At 49.0% G+C, this 6,544-nt stretch overlaps 1 long non-coding RNA gene across 1 annotated transcript; it reads right to left on the minus strand.

Moving 5' to 3' along the window:
- Positions 1-4,004: 4,004 nt before the first annotated feature.
- Positions 4,005-6,265, minus strand: LOC115302602. Its single transcript, XR_003913554.1, has 3 exons — positions 6,187-6,265; positions 5,474-5,506; positions 4,005-4,406 (listed from the first exon to the last, which is right to left on the minus strand). It is a non-coding gene; the product is annotated as an uncharacterized LOC115302602 (long non-coding RNA).
- Positions 6,266-6,544: the final 279 nt, after the last annotated feature.

The following is a 6,544-nucleotide window of genomic DNA, read 5'->3' on the forward strand; positions in this document are numbered from 1 at the left end:
TATTGAAATCGAGGAACGCCCCCGACCCTGGGAAGTAACTTGCTCTCTCCCAGTGTGTCCCTGTGACGTTGCTCGCTCACGCGTCCCAGGGGTGAGAGGGCACATTTCGAAAATGCACCAGCCGCGGGGACCCTCACACAGGTGTGGAGAGGAGAACGAGGAGCGTCCCTTGCGGAAATCCCCGCTTACGGTCGATTGACACGGCGGAATGACGGGTTCGCAGCTGAAACGAAGCGGCGTCCTTCCCCAGCCCAGTGCTCCTCTCTTCGCCCTGGGCAGTGCTGACGGATAAAAATGCTGCCTTTCGTGGAACCCGAATCTGCCCATCGGTCGCAAGCCCCCTCCCCCCAGTGCCTGCGGCTCCCCCCCCGGGCTGGAGAGCCTTCCAGTCTTTGCGGTCTCTTGCTCCTGGGGCCGCAACAGCTCTGCTTTCGATGCTCCTTGGTGCGTGGTGGATAGACTGGAAAGTACCTGGCGGAATAAGGTACTTATTCCACGTGAATAGCAACAACCTGAAGGTGGGAGCCTGGAGCCCCAGCTGCGCCGATTTGAGATCAATAGAGACTTGAGGTCGACCTGAGCTCACAGAGCTGATTAGGGACAGACATCAGGCCTCGCTGAAAGTCAGTCTCCACCTTCCAGCCTGTGCATGTGCCACAACACCCTGAACTGATTGGACAAACTGACTTAGGTATTTTTCAGGGGTAGGTGGGGAGATACCCAAGGAAACACACTCCTCCTCACCCGGTGGGCCCCACACCCCCTGTTGCCACCTGAGAGGCAGCGAGAAGCCACAAGCCAGGGCTTTGAGAAGGCAGCATTGAGACTTGATTTTTCCATACATTTCCCCTTTAAGTATGAAATATTTTTCATATACTGTTCTGGGAGTATGTCATAAACACACAAGTGTTTGTCTTGTTTTTCTTTTGACCAAACCAAAAATAATAATAATAATAATAATAATAATAATACAATCAACTGAAAATCCACCATATTGTATAATCTGTGGTTGCTATTGTTGCAATCTCTGCTTAAATCAGGGAGTCCCAGAGTGGGAGAAACACTTGCATGATTTCTTCTAGTCTTCTACTGAAATTAGCTTCTCCTTCCCTTGTGAGGTTAGGCAGCAGCCACAGTGGCATTAGCAGCACCTGAGACTTTGTTACCAGGTGCAATCAGATATTTTCATAACACATTCCAGTTGCAGATTTTTCAAAATATTGCTTACACTATCTGTACGTCAAAATAACAGTGTCCGGGGTGCCTGGGTGGCTCAGTCGGTTGAGTGTCCAGCTTTGGCTCAGGTCATGATCTTGCAGTTTGTGGGTTCAAGCCCTGCATCGGGCTCTGTGCTGACAGCTAGCTCAGAGCCTGGAGCCTGCTTCGGATTCTGTGTCTCTCTGACCCTCCCCTGCTCACGTTGTCTCGCTCTCTCAAAAATAAATAAAAATATTTTTTTTAAATAACAGTGCCCCTACAGCACTGCTAGATCCTGTCATTTAAATGAGTTCATAAAGAAGTCCATATTACCTACCTCTTCTTTCTTTCGTAAGAGAGAGAGACACACACGCGCATGCACATGCGGGGGAGGGGCAGAGGGAGAGAGAGAGAAGCCCAAGTCATCTCCACGTTCAGCACACGGCCTGTCATAGGGCTCAATCTCACCACCCTGGGATCATGACCGGAGTTGAAATCAAGAGTTGGATGCTCAAGTGACTTAGCCCCCCAGGTGCCCTTAATTCCCTATTCTAATACTTCATTATCTTTGGTTTCCTTTGCAATCCTATATGTTTTATGCCTTTTTAAATTTTTTTTAATGTTTATTTTTGAGGGGCAGAGAAGGAGGGAGACGCAGAATCTGAAGCAGGCTCCAGACACTGATCTGTCAGCACAGAACCCAACGCAGGGCTCGAGCCCACAAACTGTGAGATCATGTCCTGAGCTGAAGGCGGACACTTAACCGACGGAGCCGCCCAGGCGCCCCATTTTATGCATTTAAAAACATTATTCTGGGGCGCCTGGGGGGCTCCATCAGCTGAGCATCTGACTTCGGCTCAGATCATGATGTGACGGGTCGTGAGTTCCAACCCCGATTGGGCACTCTGTCAGCGCAGAGCCTCCTTTGGAACCTCTGTCCGCCCCCGCCCCGCCCCCCACCCCCACTCCCCTCAGTCTGCTCCCCCCCCACTTTATCTCTCAAAAATAAGCATTTTTTAAAAAAGTGTTTAAAAATTAATAAAAGCATTATTCTAAGAAGATGTCTATGGCACACAAAAAAGCCAAGAACCAACCCCTGACCTGTCATTCCCAGGGGATGCTATCCTTGGGTCTGCGTCGCATCTACTGGGAGACTAACCCTCCCTTGAGGCTCAGTGCCAGGAGATGTCCATCAAGATGCCTGCCCCTCTCACCAGGCTAGTTCAGGCCAGTCTGGTGCCCTTGCCCCGGAAGGAAAATCTTCAGCAAGGACAAAAGTCGTTGACAGTGATTCCTGGCGAGGGAAGGTATGCGAGGCATGAGCGCTCCCTGCTGGGCTGCACCATTTCCAGGCTCCTGAGCCCAGTTCCTCCTTCCTGGGAGCTCTCTCACATCCTTCTAGAAAAATCTATCCCTGCTGGTAATACCTAAAAAACCAGATACGTTTCCTCACAACTTCCTGGACATCTCTTCCTACTTCCTGGATGTCTCTTCCCACATAGCAAAAGGCCAAGTTCATTAGAAGCCCCTTCCTAATGAAACCACAGTATATTGTCTTGCAAACCATGAACCTCAGTGGTAACAAATGCTGCTTTTTGAAAACTCTCCTCTTCCACTGTGGTTAAGTCCAGGGAAGACCGAGCTGGTGCCTTATAGTATGTCCTCTTCCAGGGCCTGGCTGGGGCTTAGTGATAACAACCAGCACTGACAAGATGCCAGGTCCTGTTCTAAAGGCTCATGCAGTCCACTAAATTAATCCTCACACGGACCCTAGGGGAAAGGTGCTGCTGTTACTACCCCTTCTAGTGATGAGGAAACTGAGGCACAGAGAGGGGAGGTAGGAAACCTAAAGGCCTCCAGCTGGACCTGCTTTACTGCAAGGAACTCAGTACCTGCATATTAGGGTGATTACCCACTGTGCCTTGAAAGCCGAGAGGCCCTGGCCCAAGGCCGTGTGCCAGGCGCTGGGCTGGTGCAGGCTCTGCATCACTGCTGCTGGGGCGCCTGGGCGGCTCAGCCGGGTAAGCGTACGACTTCCGCTCAGGGCATGATTTCATGGTTCGTGAGTTTGAACCCTGAGTCAGGCCTTGTGCTGACAGTGCAGAGCCTGCTTGGGTCTCTCTCTCTCTCTCTCTCTCTCTCTCTCTCTCTCTCACTGACTGAGGGACTCCCTGGTCCTCCAGGATCCCTCTAGTGAGCTTACTTCCTGGTGACCCTTTTCTGTCGGGTTTGCGAAGCTGGCCTCAGCAGTTTCCGTCTCCAAGGAAAATGATTGCTGCTCTTCCTTTATGAGGAGCAAACCTCGCTCAGACGGGCCAGGCTCAACACCTGGGGTACCGTCTCATTGAATCCTCTCGATATCATTATTGATACTATTATCATTCCATTTCACAGGGGAGAAAGGCTCTCATAACAAATGTGAGGTTGACTCAATGATCCAAAAATCGCCCAGAGAGGCGGGGGCGTGGATCAGAACACAGGCACTATGCGATTCCAAAGCCACCAGGCCTTTCTGCAAATCCACTCAACACCCAGAGGCAAGACAAGTTTGGAAAGAAAGCCCAACACTGGTCATTGGGTGGCTACTGACTCACACCAGCCTGATCGCAATAGGATTCCAGGGCGCACTGATATCTGCCCCTCTTTTCATGAGACTTCCTGCTTTGTGCTTGACGGTGGGACCCCCCCCTCCCCGCCTGCCGCAAGGGAACTGAGCAAGGGGACCAGACTAAGGACAAGGGGGCGGTGTCTTTTAACTAAATATTACTTATTACACAGTGCGTTAGTTCCCTCATCTGTAAAACGGGGCACTTCTAGCCCCAACCCCGTGGAGTTGCTGCGAGGGTGAAGTGAGTTCTAGGTGGGAGGTGTTGAGAAACAATGCAAGTAATTGCGCAAAAACTCTAAGATAGGATTCTTCTGTGTCGGTGCCGCCATAAAAACTGTGCAGGGGCTGAGCACCTCGAAGGCATTCGTTCCGAAAATAACCAGACCTGTCTGCCGGGGCTTCCAAAGGCAGAGGGCACCAATCTCTTTGAAGCAGAAACACGTGGGAAAGCGAGGGTTCGTTTGGGGTCACCTCGGGCCCTGCGGGGTCTCCATCCACCACGTGTGGGATCAGACTGGCTCACATGAAATCCGGGAAGAGAATGATAGGCTGTTTCCACAACAGGCTTCGGAGTCCAGGGGGAGGCGTGACTGTGTCAAACCTGTGTCGTTCAAGGGCAGGAAGAAAAAGAAATTGATGGAAATGTAAACCATTGTTTTTGTGGGTGAGAAAATCCCTGACAGGAGGAGACTGCATCCCATTCATTTTTGTGTCCTAGCATGAAGCCTGGGACACAGAGACAAGCATTTGTTGTCCCCACCGCTCCAGTGTCCGTCTCTGGTTCCTGGCGAAGGGCTGAGGCGCACTCAGTCCCTGGGAGCCAGGGGCGGGGCTTATTAACCAATCGGAGCCAATCAGGCATTCCTCCAAAAAATGAACAATATTTCCTTCATATCACCAAACAGCCCTTAATGATGAAATTTCCAATGGCAAGAGCCTCTTTTTGCTTCAGTTAGTTGGGGCTGAATTTTCTGTCACTTGTGATGGAAAAAGCTCTCACTGATTAAGTGCTCACTAAATATTTGCTGAATAAATGATTGAGCTTCTTTTTTATGTCTTTAGCTAAATTTCACTGAAGTACATTTCCCCGAGATGAGATGAAGCTATATATATGATACTTAATTTGCAAGGTGAACGTTTGCAGTTTGCAAATCGTGATTCTACCTTAGCTCCCGCACTATTTATGATACCGGCGCTATCTCTGACATAGGTAAGGATCTTTAAAAACACTTGATACCTTTCTACCGTAAACTGAAAACTCTCACATCCTAATTATAATATATACAACTACATATTACTATGTAATACATAATCGCTATATCAAATACATATTGAATACATCACACATTTTAATTTAACATATAAAATTTCAAAATAACAAATACCCATGAGAAATTCAAGCAGTTTGGGGCACCTGGGCGGCTCAGTCGATTAAACACTAGACTTCAGCTCAGGTCATGCTCTCACAGTTCATGAGCCACACTTCTCTCTCCCTCTCTCTTTCCCTGTCTCTCCCTCTCTGCCCCTCTTGAGATTCTCTACCTGCCCCTCGCTCACTTGCACCCTATCTCTCTCAAAAAAAAAAAAAGAAGAAGAAAGAAAGAAAGAAAGGAAGGAAGGAAGGAAGGAAGAAAGAAAGGATTCAACGAGTTTACAAATATCCATTACCTGAAAATAAGTTCCTCCATCAGAAGAATGAAACTGTGTGAGAGGGATATAGGATGGAGATGCTCAGTTAGGGACTCAGTTTCAGATACAGTTCTAGGTCAGTAAGTCAATTTCATTTTAAAAATTTCGATGGGGGGCGCGCCTCGGTGGCTCAGTTGGCTAATGGTCCAACTTCGGCTCAGGTCATGATCTTGCAGCCCGTGAGTTCAAGCCCTGTGTCAGGCTGGAGCCTGCCTTCAGGTTCTGTGATTCCGTATCTCTCTGCCCCTCCCCTGCTCATGCTCTGTCTCTCTCTGTCTCTCAATAATAAATAAAAATGTTAAAAAAAATTTTTTTTCATTGTGAATCCCGTGTGCTTTACCTATTAGATCCCAGCCAGGCCCAGCCTGGTGAGCAATGTCCTCTTTGGGATGAGCCCCTGGGCAGCCCGCAGAGATGGTAAATAGGTTTCTTGCAATTTGTTTGTCACAAAAGGTTTTAAGCTCAAAACATAGGCTTTGGAGCATCTGGGTGGCTCAGTCGGTTAGGCGACTGACTTTGGCTCAGGTCATGATCTCATCCACTCAGGTGGATGTGAGTTCGGGCCCCGCATCGGGCTCTCTGCTATCAGCACAGATCCTCTGTCCCCCCTCACCCCTCACCCCTCTCTCAAAAATAAGAGACATTAAAAAAATATGCTGTAGGATGAAAAGAAATGCATATTTCTCTCTTACAGAGACACTTCCTTTGTGGAGTACGATGGGCTAAACTCTAAGCACCAAGTAGTGTCGTAGAAATGGTCTTGCTCTTCTGTTAAAAGAGGATGGACCACACCCCATTCCAGGGACAAAAGGATGAAGTCATTCGTTGGCATGGGGACCATGAGCGCAAGACTCCTACAACTGGTGTTTACACGGGGGGAGAGGAATGTCTCCAGCACCCTGCATCTCGAAGGAAGCAGGTGCCTTGCCTTGGCATTTCATCGTCAGGGTCAAGAGATTCTGCCTTTTACACTTCAGGGAAAATGACGGACAGTTTTGCTAATCGCAAAGTACCCTTCGGTTTGGATCGGCCTGGTTATCTATCTCTTCC

This window comes from Suricata suricatta, chromosome 9 (genome assembly GCF_006229205.1).
Source record: "Suricata suricatta isolate VVHF042 chromosome 9, meerkat_22Aug2017_6uvM2_HiC, whole genome shotgun sequence".
NCBI classification, from domain to species: domain Eukaryota; kingdom Metazoa; phylum Chordata; class Mammalia; order Carnivora; family Herpestidae; genus Suricata; species Suricata suricatta.